This window comes from Panthera tigris, chromosome A2 (genome assembly GCF_018350195.1).
Source record: "Panthera tigris isolate Pti1 chromosome A2, P.tigris_Pti1_mat1.1, whole genome shotgun sequence".
Lineage (NCBI taxonomy): Eukaryota > Metazoa > Chordata > Mammalia > Carnivora > Felidae > Panthera > Panthera tigris.
Genome location: NC_056661.1, coordinates 145,457,282 through 145,471,071, shown reverse-complemented (window position 1 = coordinate 145,471,071; position 13,790 = coordinate 145,457,282). Strand labels below are relative to the sequence as shown.

At 45.1% G+C, this 13,790-nt stretch overlaps 1 long non-coding RNA gene across 2 annotated transcripts; it reads left to right on the top strand.

Moving 5' to 3' along the window:
* The first annotated feature begins 780 nt into the window (after nucleotides 1-780).
* Nucleotides 781-8,529, top strand: LOC102958702. Of its 2 annotated transcripts, XR_006212760.1 has the most exons (4): nucleotides 781-1,332; nucleotides 1,469-1,547; nucleotides 2,134-2,434; nucleotides 5,543-8,529. It is a non-coding gene; the product is annotated as an uncharacterized LOC102958702 (long non-coding RNA). The 2 variants fall into 2 exon arrangements; XR_006212759.1 differs by having other exon boundaries at nucleotides 1,469-2,434.
* The last annotated feature ends 5,261 nt before the right edge of the window (nucleotides 8,530-13,790 follow it).

Here is a 13,790-nt window from a genome sequence, read left to right as displayed (position 1 = left end):
GATCTTCCTTCTCATTTGTACCCCTCAGGTTGAATTTTTTTAGATTCATTTTTCTGTTGTTTGACAGTATGGAATAGAACTATGGCCTTTCTTGACCATTTCGCTTACTTGTCAAGGTGCTCTTGAATTTCAGGCCCAGCTCACAAGAATGTGCCCCACATAACATGTCCCTGTTTTGTTTTTTTTTTTAAACATTTATTTATTTTTGAGACAGAGAGAGACAGCATGAACAGGGGAGGGGCAGAGAGAGAGGGAGACACAGAATCTGAAACAGGCTCCAGGCTCTGAGCTGTCAGCACAGAGCCCAATGCGGGGCTCGAACTCATGGACCGTGAGATCATGACCTGAGCCAAAGTCGGACGCCCAACCGACCGAGCCACCCAGGCACCCCAACATGTCCCTGTTTTGATAGCATCTTGAAGTGCACGGGCATAGTTGCGGGAGAACGTGTCCAACGGCACTTGGCTTACAGACCACACCTGCGAAGGGCAGTCTGTTTTCTTCCCCAGCCGGCTCTGATGCGTGTACCTAGACCTAGACCGCACCACCCCATCTGCTGATAAGCACGGCCTGCTCTGCGGCCTCGGCTGTGTTTAAGTTCCTCTGCGGAGTTGTAATCATTAACTTAGAAGTTGCAACTGGTGCTAACTTGACAAGGTGGACTTCTCTTCATCACGCTGCTGAGTCACTCAGCCTTCCGCTGGGTGAAATGTGAGCTGGTGAGATTTAAGCTCCTCCAGAGGAACCCTCCTTGGAGCCCCCCCCCCCCGCCGCCGCCCCCTCCCACCCCCTTGCTGTGACCGGTCACATGTCAGGAGACTGAGGTGCCCTTGAATGATCGGTTTTCAGCAACAAAGACCTCTCTAATGGGCGTCCTCTCCTGTGATGTGGTGCAAGGTGCATTCCAGCTTTAAAGTTAGACCACGGAAGGGAGAAAGTCTTGCGGTTTCAGTTCTTAAATTGCCCTCTGCCCAGCTCTGAAGCAGTGAAGGTTTACTTCCAGGCCAGTGCTGCCCTCTGCTGGCCTTCTGGAGTCCCATGCTGCTGCAACATGAGGTTGCAAAGTCAACTTTTAAAATAGAAACTTCCTCACATCTTCTAGACAGGCTGCTTTTATGCCTTCTTTCATGATTAGAGCTAGAGATTTATACCGTATTTTATTTTGTATGCCCTCTCGCTGAGCAAACCCTGGCGATCTGCGAAATGCGTGGCTTCGTGTCAGCAGACTGTCTCCACAGCGGCTGCCACACCTGGACAGAGAGAGCACCAGCATGAGGCCCCCCGGTGCTCAGGAACTTCCCCAACCTCTGTGTCTTAAGCAGGAAAGAGAAGGTGCTGTTTATTTCTCGTTTTTAAAAATTCGTCTCTTTCTGACATTGGTGGGGCAACAAGAGAAGACAACTGACTCTTACTTCCTCTGTTGCTCTGGGATGTTTCCGAAGGGTTCACACTGTCATTTAAATTCCAGGCGCTAATCTTCTGAACAAATGCCTCCTGAAGATTTCTGCGCCTGGAAAATATCCATCAGATTGCTTTTACATCCCCATGTAAGTAGAGGTTTGTGCTCATAAATCAACCTTAAGGGAGTTTTGTTTTATTTTGTTCCTAGATGATTTCTCCAGTAAAAAGAATTTAATGGTCATCGGTGTTTGATCTTTATTCCTTTTTTTTTGAACACCCAATTCCCGATTTACTGTTCCAAAAAAAACCTATAATATGAACTCCTGCTTAAAAATAAGAGTATTGATCCCATGTTCGGGTCTTAGAATAGGAAGAGGAGAGAAAGTTGGAAAATATTAAAGATACTCGTTTCAGTTAATTCAGTGGGAGATGCCGTTTGTACATCCAAGGGCATCTCTTCAGATTTTAGTAGTTTTCAAACACCTCTGCAGCCAGCGACTCTGGAATGCCTTCATGTACAGCAAAACGTATGCAGGCAGGATCGTGAGCCCTTTCGTTACAAACTGTGGCAGATCTCTCAGACACGTCTCTGCTCACGGTGTGCTGAAGGAAGACTGATTTATTATTCCCAGCAGCACAGCCATCATTTACTGAACGTTTGCCTTGTGCTCTTTCTAGTTCAAGTTGCTTTTCCTTCTGTGTCTTAATTCTCCCAACAACCCTATGTGGCAGGTACTGCTGGTCCCCTGATTTGACAGGCGAGGAGACTGAAGCCCAGAGTCAAAGTAACTCACCCAAGGCGGTGCAGGGAGCCAGCTGCAGATTTGACACGCTGGATGCAGAAGCTTGCACAGCCCCTCCTGCCCCGCTGCCCCACAGAAATGGGAAACTTGGGAGAATTGCCTGGGCTGTATTTTGGAGATGGTGTTTTAGCACTGTCCTGATAGCATGCCATGATCTGTTGGACGAGTTCACCATGCTCTTTTGACTTGAGCTTCCTGAAGATAAATGGGAAAACGAAGCTTCCGAGAAGGTATGACTTGCTCTAGGTCACGCTGCAAATCAGAAGTGTGGCTGAGGGTCCAGGTCCCTGACCCTTCAGTGCTAGCCAGACCCAGCTCATTTCCAAGTTTTTTAGTTCCTCTAGGGGCGTTGCGTGGTGCTGCTTCTGCTAATCAGGGCCAAAGCTAGTTTTGATGAGTGACTGATGTGCTCCCTGATGAAACCCTGAAACCTGGAGCCAGCGTATGCTCAGACATCCCGGAGGCCATTGAAGATTAGCCATTACAGCATCTATAAAGCACCGAGCAGGAAAGAATAATGGCTAAGAGCCTGGGCTTGGAATCAGCCATGTCAGTGTTTGAATCCTGGTCTTGCCATTCATGAGCTTTGTGGCCAAGAACAAGTCCTGTGCCCTCTCTAAGTCTCTGTTCCCCCACCTGGAAAATGGGGATACCAACCAGCCTTGTTCGGTGGTCGTGAATGTTGAGAAAATACATTGAAAGTACGTAGCACAGTGCCTGGCACAGAGGAGGTGTTCCCAAAACAGAAGCTTTTCAAACTGCCTTCCCGTCTACTTCTGAGTTTATTTTGGCCTTTACCCTGAAAAGACACTCCAGAGTTCTGACCCATCCAATAAAATGACAAATGTGTGTAGCGCTTTAAAAATTATAGACCAGGTGGCTTAGTCTGTTGGGTATCTTGATGCCCAACACTTGTTGTTGCTTTGGCACTTGTTGCTTTGACATCATCTTGTGCCAAACTCTTGATTTCGGCACAAGTCATGATCTCACAGCCGTGGGATCAAGCCCTGTGTCAGGCTCCACACTAGGCATGGAGCCTGCTTGGGATCCTCTGTCTCTCTCTCTGTCTCTCTCTCCCTCTCTCTCTCTCCCTCTCCCTCCCTCCCTCCCTCCCTCTCTCCCCCTCTACCCTCCCCCACTCACATGCACACACTCTCACTCAGTTAAAATAAAATACAAATTTTAGACTGTTTCCATATGACCCTAACGACCACTCCAGCACAGGAGTGCAGATCTCCATTCTCTAGCTCAGGATACTAAGGCTTGGAAAAATTAAATGATCACCCGAGATCCCATTGTTAGTAAACAGCACAGCTGAAGCTTCACCTGTGAACCACAGCTCCAGATTCTGCCAGCTTGCTCATTTGCTTCCTGCAGGAAAGCATTCTTTAAAGGCATAGGAGTCAACAGAGAATGAGAAATGATCTAGCACCATACCAGTAACAGTTGCAATTTTAGTCTGGCCTGAGTTACTCAAGTCGGGCTTCTTGTATACTGATGCCTGTAACATTTTGAAGCTGCATTCTTAAGTGTCCTAGGCAGATACAGTCTTCTTGTGAAATTCTCAAGCCTCCGGGGAAGTTATCCTAATCCAGCTTGCTCCTGCAAGAACAGACTGGCATTTCACTTCGATGAAAACAATGTACTTGTGCTGTTCCGCTTTTGCCACACAGGAGTTACTGGTGTGGTTTATTGATTCACATTTCAGGCTCCAACTTTCCTATCAGATTTGGAAGAAAAAATACAAAGGGGCAGCTTGCTCAAAAACAGCATGAAGTATGCTGGCACAGACTGGATTTTGAAACAGAAACCCATTCTCATGGCTTGCGGGCCAAGAGACACTGAGGAACGATTTGCTTCTTGAAAGGTGATTAATGCTGGAGAGGGAGAGCTTAACGATTTTAAGCGTGTGTTCTGTGTGTGAGAAAGAATTGGCAAAAAAATAACACTCCTTTCAAATGGTGCAGCACCTTAAAATTGTTGATGGTTAAAATAGAAACCCCCTGAATTACAGAAATTCAGCCCTCCCGTATCCTGGCCTAAAAATACAGAACAGTCAGGCTGATTGTTGGAGATGGAAAACATGGGCGAATGGAAAGCACGCCAGTCTTTCCTTGTCATTGAATGTCACCAAAAGCTTTACTCCACAAAGTAAGCAGATACTTCCCTACCCAAGATGAGGAACCAGTCACCGTCATCCTGTGTCCCTGTGCATGTCCCAGAGAGAGAATGGATGAGCCCCTGTTGTTTTATCAACTTACTTTTGTTCATTTCCCTCCTAGTGAACGATGAGACTTTGTCCCCGTTGCTTTGGTAGCCAGTCTCCTCCTCACGTAGACTTCCTTTCAAGAAACTGGCCTCCTGCTCTAGAGGATGGTGTGAACACAGAGGCCCAAACTCAAGACCTCCGTTTCCGTGTGTTCTAAGTCATTTTAGAGTCACCAACAAAGTATCTCAGTTTCTTCCTAAGGGCTTCAAAACTGCAGAGAAATATACTAAATGACTTTGCTTATTAAGTTTTTGTCTGCTGAAAATGCCTTGTCAAACAGGGCTCACAGGAGGAGACAGATAGGTGCGAAAGAACATATCCACCTTTGTTCTTCTGCAGAGTTTCTTGAGAAGCATGCTTAAAGCATAATGCAGAAAACCTACCGTGTCTGATCGGCTCTGCAAAACCATATGGTTGTACATGTAGTGTGTACGTGCGTGTGCATGTATGTGTGTATATGTGGGTGTGACATACATTCGAGGTACGAGGACACGTATGATCTCATCAGACGTAAATAAAAGAAAGAAATTCATTCTTTAGGAAAAGTTTTCCCTGTAACTGAAGTGTCCATCATTTGAAGAACACTTCTAGGGGCGCCTGGGTGGCTCAGTCGGTTAAGCATCCGACTTTGGCTCAGGTCATGATCTCACAGTCGTGGGTTCGAGCCCCGTGTCGCGCTCTGTGCTGACCGCTCAGAGCCTGGAGCCTGTTTCAGATTCTGTGTCTCCCTCTTTCTCTGACCCTCCCCTGTTCATGCTCTCTCTCTGTCTCAAAAATAAATAAATGTTACAACAATTAAAAAAAAAAAGAAAAAAGAAAAACACTTCTAACTGGTAGCAGGCAAGAGCTGGGACTAGTCCTTTGTAAAAAAAAAAAAAAAAGCAAGCAGACCTTTCTGTTCAGATTTTGGATGTTTGCACTGATGAAAGTAACCTGGCTGTCCCTTGCCGCCTCAGTGCTGACCTTACAAATGACAACAGCACACACGGAAAGATGCGGTGGCCCCCCAAGCTACTCCCAAAATTAGTGAAATAGTTACTGAAGAGTTGCAGGGATTCATCTTTTTTAGGTTTGAATGCTTGAATGGACTCTCCAGTTGAAACCTGTAACTGACTGCCTGTCGCCTCACAAAGTGCGTGCATCCCTTCGTGGTCTGTGAGCTGTTGCATCTTTGATGCTGTGATCGCCGCGCGTCTCTGTAAGCCCACGGTGTTCCAGTCCTGTACTCACACGGATGGAAAACCCAGCGTGGTAGCAGGAGGCATGGGCAGCAGATGCTTTTCCCTGAAGAAGGAGTTTGTGTTGGGATCTGCTTAGGAGAAAACCAGTCCAGCCTGTAAGGGGTAAGAATGTTGATCAGACCTAAGCGAAGCCCCCCCCCCCCAACCCCCATGGCACCCTGCTGAGCCCAGCAGAAATCATCAACCACAGGCTCATTGTAATTGGGTGTTCTTCCCAAGCTCATAGGGAGATGGTAAAAGAGGATGATGAATGAAGAGAGTCAAAAAGAGAGGCTGAAGTTCAGTTCATTTATTTATTAAGCCAACAGGAACAGACAAAGCAAATGGTGCTGCCAGGATTAGAACCCGTCTTTACAAGGTGACGTGTCATGACAAAGCCAAGAAAAGGTGGGGGGAGCAGTGTAGGGTAAAAAGGGTCTGAGTGGGTGAACCTGATGGGATCTGGGCTGATGGGAAAAGTTGAATGTGGACTGGGTTCTAGAGGATACTGAGAGTTGTCCGTTTTCTTAGGTATGATGAAAGTGTTGTGATTGTGCAGAAGAATGGCCTCATTGTTTTAAGATGGCCTCGTTGTTGTACACATGCTCAAGACGTTAGGAGCAGAGTGTCGGGACGCTTGTCAATTTGCTTTCAAACAACCCAGCAGAGAAGTAACACGGGGTCTTACGCATACATGGTGGGTCTAAAGCAAGATGGCAGAAATGAACGATGGTTGGATTGAGGTGGTATGAATTCAGGAGTTCATTTTATTGTCATTCAAACGTAACGGAGGTCTGAAATTTTTCATAACAGTTAAGTAAAGCTACCAAAACTCTTTAACTCATAGACGCAGTCGAAGGAATTCTATTTTGGAAAGAAAGCATTAGGCTCTCACTAGCATCAGCCCGTTCCTCTGCCTCTGAGCTATCCTGTCGCCTCCTTGGACCCTAAAATCATAGTAATCCTTTGAACCATACAACATTACCTCGAAGAGAAAGTAAGGTTTAGGCAAGTTTTTTCTTCAACTTGTACCAGACCACCTGCTTATCTGGTACCACGTACACGTATGTGGTAAGCTTCCTCACCGCCCCTTTCTGGTTGTCTTCTGCACCTGGATGCTTCGACTCCAGGAAGAGCTTTGCGTCTTTACCCAAGTAAAGGATTTCCCTTGACTTCCCATCAGAAAGAAAGGGGTTGACACGTGCCATTGCCTCTGAATGATAACACTGAACTTTTGTCTGGGCAGATCAAGAATAAAGACTCAACAGGCATGCCCCCACCACCACCACCAACCGCAGATTCGGTGATAACAGTACACCCCTACAGGATTCACCAAAGCTCTGTTTAGACCACAAAGTAAATAGCCGCAGCCGGGTTTCAGCTTTTTCCTTTCTAGGTTGTCTTGAGTCTATTGTAAGAGAGCATTCTGAAGAAAAAATAGATCATAAAGCTTCTTCAGGAAGCTGGTTTCATATGGTGGTTTAGATTTAAATAGTGATTGTCTAGCACCATTTGAAATCAGTGTTCTTGGGGGAGGCCAGCTGCACAAGGGATGCACGGGACAGCCCCGGGAGACCAGACGGCCACGAGAGTCTGCCTGACACAGCCAATGCCTTCCTCGCCCTGCCAACAGCGACGTCACATCTAACGAGCTAATTGTGTGGATGTCTTATTGTTAGAACTTCATCCTCGTTTGTGTAATAATCCTTCTGCCGTACAGACTCCATCGTGTGAGGGTTAAAAGGCCAAACGTACGGCGGATTTATTACTCTCTGGTCCCTCCCGACCCTCACGTCCTCCCGTGGCCCCTTAGAGGATGACTGATTTCTTTTGGTGTTCAGAGTCAATATAATTTTCTAGCACCATCTGAAATCGGTTATAATGATGGGGGAAGAGCACCGTGAAGCCAATTAAAGGAGAGAAAATACACTGGTGACCTTTGGGACTGTGAATAAGAACCGAGAAGACAGAAAGAAATACAGAGCAGAAAGACCAAAGTACTTCTTCCGGTTTTTAAGTTGAATTTCATTGCCCTGAATTGCATGTGTTATAATGCTGATAAATGGTTAACTGTTAGCGTGTTGCCAATAGTTCTATTTTAGAGAAGTTCTGCAGTATTTCTGAGGATTTTTGTTTTGATGCTAGATACCTAAAAAAAAAAAAACCAAACAAACGGATAAAATCAAAGACCGCCTCAGGTCATTCGAAAGGAGCAGCAAGGGAGTAAATTCTGTTCACAGTGAGAAGTGCGGTGACCTCATCTGTGAACCTCTCCTGCCTGGCAGTGAGCTCATTCCGTAGTTAACCAGGTCACTTTCTTAAAAGGCAAGGCCGGGCTCAAGCTGGCAAGAAGTTCAGTCTAACAAGGCACGTGAAGAAAAATGGTACAGATGACTAGGTTTCTGTGGCTCGGACAGAACTAAGTTTAATACGGTTCAGTTTAGAAAACAGGGCGAAGGGGGCGCCTGGGTGGCTCTGTCGGTTAAGCATCTGGCTTTGGCTCAGGTCATGATCTCACGGTTCCTGAGTTTGAGGTTTGGGTCCTGCTTTGGGTGAGCGTGAGCCCCGCCTGTCTCTCTCTCTCTCTCTCTCTCTCTCTCTCTCTCTCTCTGCCCCTCACTCACTCGTGCCCTCTCTCTCTCTCCCTCAAAACAAAAACAAAAGCAGAACACAAGGTGAAGAAAGCCAGAGGTTATATTTGAGCTGTTGTAAATTACACTTTCTTACTACGGAAGGGAAGTGGTCAGGTTAAAAACAGCACTGGTTCTCTAGCACCAAGCAAGGTGGGGAGAAAAGGCTTAAGAACGAGCTCGCAGGGGTCATCAGCGCTGCCTCTGCCCACAGGTGCTGATCCAGGCAAAGGCCAGCCTGCCGCTGCCACTGCGTGTCTCCACGTGGCATCCCCGAGGAGGGGGTGGGGTGCACCTGCCGCACTCCGAGCACTCTGTCGCCCGGAGAAGCCGCGCCACCTGACGGGTGACCGCCAGCCCTGCCTAACGAAGCTCAGGCCTCTTGACCTCCCTTGCTCTCCTCACCACCGCTTCCTCCTTCTGACCTCCTTCTTACTTGTCTGGGAAAACACTTGGAATTTGCAGCCCAAACTTTCTGTCTGCCGCCCACATCAAGTGAGGTCATGTCACTACTTCTTTTGCAGTCCTGTGGTTACAATTTCCCCAAAACCCTCTCTGTTGCTTTCCTACCCGCTCTTTTCCCTGACTAATCGTGCTCAACTCCCCTGGTTCCAGACACGCCCACCATGTACTGATTTCCCCCAAACTGGAGCTCTAGCTGCAGATGGTTTTTCCAGAACTCACCATTTCCATATTTCCAGCGGCTCCTAGGTGCTTCCACCTGTTAAACCCCTCAGTTTAACCCATTATCTTTTCCCCAAAACCAGCCCAGCCCCCGCTCCACCCGTGGGTTAAGGCTGAACACCTTACACTTGTAGGACGCTTCTCACTCCCTTACCCCTGCTTTGCCACACCCACCTACCTCACCAAGGCCTGTGGCTGTTCGTGCTCAACTCTTTAAAACCCACCCTTCTTCTGTGTCTTCGGTAGCCTCCCGTGTGACCTTATTCCTTCTCCACCCTTCGTGATTTTCATCTCTCTTTTCTTGCCTGTTTTCTGAGCTCACCCAGCCCCTTGCTGTTGCTGTCCCCCCAGGTACCTTCACATTTCCTCTGCCCAGCCCTCCCCCTCCCCCTCCTCCTCCCCTTGCCCCTCCCCCTCCTCTTCCCCCTTCTCCCCCTCCCCCTTCCCCCCTCCTCCACCTCTTCCTCCTCTTCCCTCTCCTCCTCACCCTTCTCTTCCTCCTCCTCCTCCTCCTCCTCCTCCTTCTCCTGGGAGCTCCAGCTAATTCTTTAACCCCTGGCTCACATGTGTACATGTCTGTGAACTTCACTTTGTCTTCAGCTTTGAGGCTTGAACACTGGCGGTGGCTTTCTTCTCTGTCCTCCTTTAGAACCATATGCTGCTCTCCATGTTGTCCTTGCTGTGATCACTCAGTTATTTACTTGTCTTCTCTGCCAGACTGTAAGATCCTTGGATTTGAGAGGGGTGGTAGGTGACACACACTGTGTACGTTCAGTTCTTACACACACACACACACACACACACACACACACACACGACCTTCTGTGACAAATGTTCCTTCTAGGTTATGCTTCCACTTTTCGGCCAATTCATTGTTTCTCTCCATTTTCATTTGCCAAATGCATGGGGAATAAAAACTACTTTTAGTGATGACCCAAATTAAACAGAAGAAAATAAATCTGCCTCAAAGAGCATGTATCCTTTTCTAAAACTTTTAAATATGATTTTGATGTATGTTCCATTTTGGGTTTTCCAGATGTTTTTTTTTTTTTTTTTCATGTGCATAAGTATTAGGAATTGATACGTTTAAGGAGTTAGCCTTGGGGAGAATAATTATTCCTGAAAGATTGTTGTCCCTATTTGAGAGAACAGCAAAGACACAAAAACAGACGTGCCCTAACTCTAAAAAGCAGTGAATGTTTGCCGAGCAGACCTGCGCCCATTAAAAATCATAATTTACAGCTACTGCGTGCCAACCACATGATCACCGCCCATCACGCCAAACTGCCCTGCCAGGTGGGTAGTATTTTCCCCGAGTCCTAGATGAGGAAATGGAAGCACAGAAAAGTTAGGTAACTTGCCTGGGGTTTCACAGCTTGTCAACATTAGCTTTGTATTGTAAATCGGATAATAAACAATTATGGTGAACACTGAGGTCTTCCTTTGTGCTGGTCACTTGCTGAGCATTTTACACGAATTATCTCATTTACTCTAACTTTCAAAATAGTCTTGGGAAGTGGGTATTATTATTATTATCATCATTTCTCATTTTGCAGATGAGAAAACAAACTGCAAAGAACAAAGTAATTTGTCCATGATCGTGTGTCCACGATCGTGACTTGTCCACGATCAAGTTTACAGGCAGGCGTACGAACCCAGGTCTCTCTGATTTCCATGCTATGCTCTTACTTAGGACTGTTCTTTTCATTGTGGTGGATGTAATGACAGGCCTGCTCATCTGGGTAGGCAGCCTCTAAAATGGCCCCCATTGAGCCCCACTTGCTGGTGTTCATGCCCTGTGCAGTCCCCAACCCTGGAGTATGGACCGGACCTTATAACTTGCTTCTCATGGACAGAAGACGGCTACAGAGATGAGTCACTTCTGAGATGAGGCTGGTCCTGTCTTTGTGTTGGCTCACACTCTCTAAGGACGGTCACCTGCCATGTCGGGAACTGCCGACATGGAAGCCCAGGTAGAAAGGAGCTAGTGTCTTCAGGCAACAGCTGCTAATGACCTGAGACCCACAAGAGCTTGGAAATGAACCCTCTCTCGGCGAGCCTGCCTATGACCGCAGCTGCAGCCGACACCTTGACTGCAGTCTCTGAGAGACCTTGAACTAGAGGACCCAGCTAGGACCAGACTTGGACCCACAAAAATGGTGACATAATGTTGATCATTTTAAGCCACTACATTTTTGGGGGTTATTTGTAATGCAACAATACAGCTCATAGTACTCATATCTACACTCAGACTCTCTGTTTATGGTACCTAATTTGTCTTTAGGTACACATTTTGTTGGAGAATAACTTTAGATGGACAGAAGATTTGCAAAGATACTAGAGTTCTTTTCTGTCCTTCATCCAGTTTCCTCTGTATCTTCTATAACCATGGTACATTTGTCAGGACTAAGAAACCAACATTAGGTAAAGGTAACTAAATTTCAGACTTTATTCACATCTCACTAGTTTTTCCACTGATGTTCTTTTCCTGTTCTGGGACTGGTAGCATATTTTAATAGCCTAACATATCTCATGCCTCATAACTGTGTGTGTAAAAAGAAATACATATACGTTTGCTACAATTTGGGAAATTACTCAGCAGATAATAGAATTTAGCAAAGTCTTTAATTAGGGGGTCTTGTTTTATAATTATTTGGAAAAATAACCATTATATTAACTTAATGAAAAATGTCTATTATGTGAAATGACTAAGGGGAGGTAGGAGTGGCTACAAATAAAAAATGATGAGACCCTAAGAAGTCAGAAATACTTTCAGAAAGTCAAGTCCACCCGGGTGCCTGGATGGCTCAGTTGGTTAAGTGTCCAACTTCAGCTCAGGTCATGATCTCATGGTTCATGGGTTCAAGCCCTGCATTGGGCTGTGTGCTGACAGCTCAGAGCCTGGAGCCTGCTTCGGATTCTGTCTCCTCCTTGCTCTGTCCCTCCCCTGCTTGCTCGCTCTCTCTCTCTCTCTCTCTCAAAAAAATAAACATTAAAAAAAATTTTAAATAACAATTAAAAAATCAAGTCTACCTTAAAAAAAGAATGTTTTAATAAACTAAAACTTTTTAAATTTTCATTTAATAAGAATATTGAATGTTACCAGATTTGGAAATGGTTATTTTGCATTATCATGTTGGTACATTATCATGTTGGAATTAATTTTTATTTATATAATATATAGATACTTAATTTTCTTACAAGTATTTTAATGGAAAGTATTCATCTAAAAGAACTGATTTCCTTTTTTTTTAATCCCTATGCAGTGTGATCCTGGCCTTCTTGGGTTTTTCCTTTAGTATCAATTTATATTACTGGGATTTTACAACAAATTAATCATGTACTACAGATGCTTAATATTTGTAAACATTTCGTATATAAAGCTGTAAAAGAGTAATAAAAATTCCTCTTCCCCAATTGATTAAACATTCAGCCACATTCATTTTCAGGTGATCCTCAGAGAACAATCCTGGGGCACCTGGCTGGGCCGGTCAGTCGGTAGAGCAGTGCAATTCTTGATCTCAGGGTTGTGAGTTCAAGACCCACATTGGGCATGGAGCTTACTTAAAAAAATTATTTAAAAATTTTTTAAATAAAAAAAGTAAAACAGAACAATCCACACGCAAGTGAGTGATGCTGCTTGAAGGAGAAAGGACATCCTACTTCTGCATATAATCTCTTGGTTGAATTTTTAAACAAGGTGAAGGAGAAAATCAGGTGGCTTTAGCTAAGTGTGTAATCATCAAAAGCCATTAAAAACAAGACAGGACTTTAAAAATCTTCTTGGTGACCTTACCCAAATAAGCCATTAAAAAATGAACAGAAACAAATTTGGACTCTGGAGAAATTAATGCACACGTGAGACCCCGAGTCTTAGTGGCTGAGGTTTGCTTCTTGGCTTGACTCTGAGGGGTCTCGCTCTTCTCCATAGCCAGGACTTGCTGATTTTCAATAGTTGACTCCTGGAGAAAACAGACAGTAGAAAATGTTGCAGAAAGAGGGGGGTGTCAAAGGAGAGAGAAATCAAACGTAATTGGGAAAAAAGGAGGAAAACACAATGTAACCTCATTGACAACATATTAGTTCCCAGAACTCTGAATTCATTAAATTTTCTGCCCTTCTTAACTTCAAATGAAAGTGTCAGATTACAAGAAAGCAACCTGTTAGGCTTACTAAAGAATTTCACGCATAAATATTTCTAATATTACATTTGAGGTTAGTACATAATTCATTTCTGCCTGTTGTGCCTGAAATACAATCTTGGCTTATTCAAAACAATGACTGATCTGCAGATACTGTAGAAGCCATAAATCATCAAAGACTTCAATTCAATTCATTGTCCTGTGCTTAATGAAAACCAGAAGAATGTATAAACATGTTGTAGAGACTCAGACAAAAATAAAATAGAATTTGTATACTACATAGACAAAATCCATTATATTGTGTCCCTTACATTTTTTTTATTACTGAGGTAAAATTCACAGGACGGAAAGTCCACCATTTTAACCATTTTAAAGCGTACAATTCCCTGGCTTTTAGTACATTCGTGACCTTGTGCCACCATCACCACTAATTCCAGAACATTTGCATCACCCCCAAAAGAAACCCCATAGCCATTATGTAAACACCCCTCATCCGCCCCTCCTCCGTGCTCCTGGCAACCACTAATTTGCTATCTGTGGATTTGCCTCTTCTAGACATTCCTATAAATGGAATCCCACAATATGTGGCCGTTTGGGACCAGCGTCTTTCACTTGGCGTGGTGTCGTCAAGGTGTGTCCAT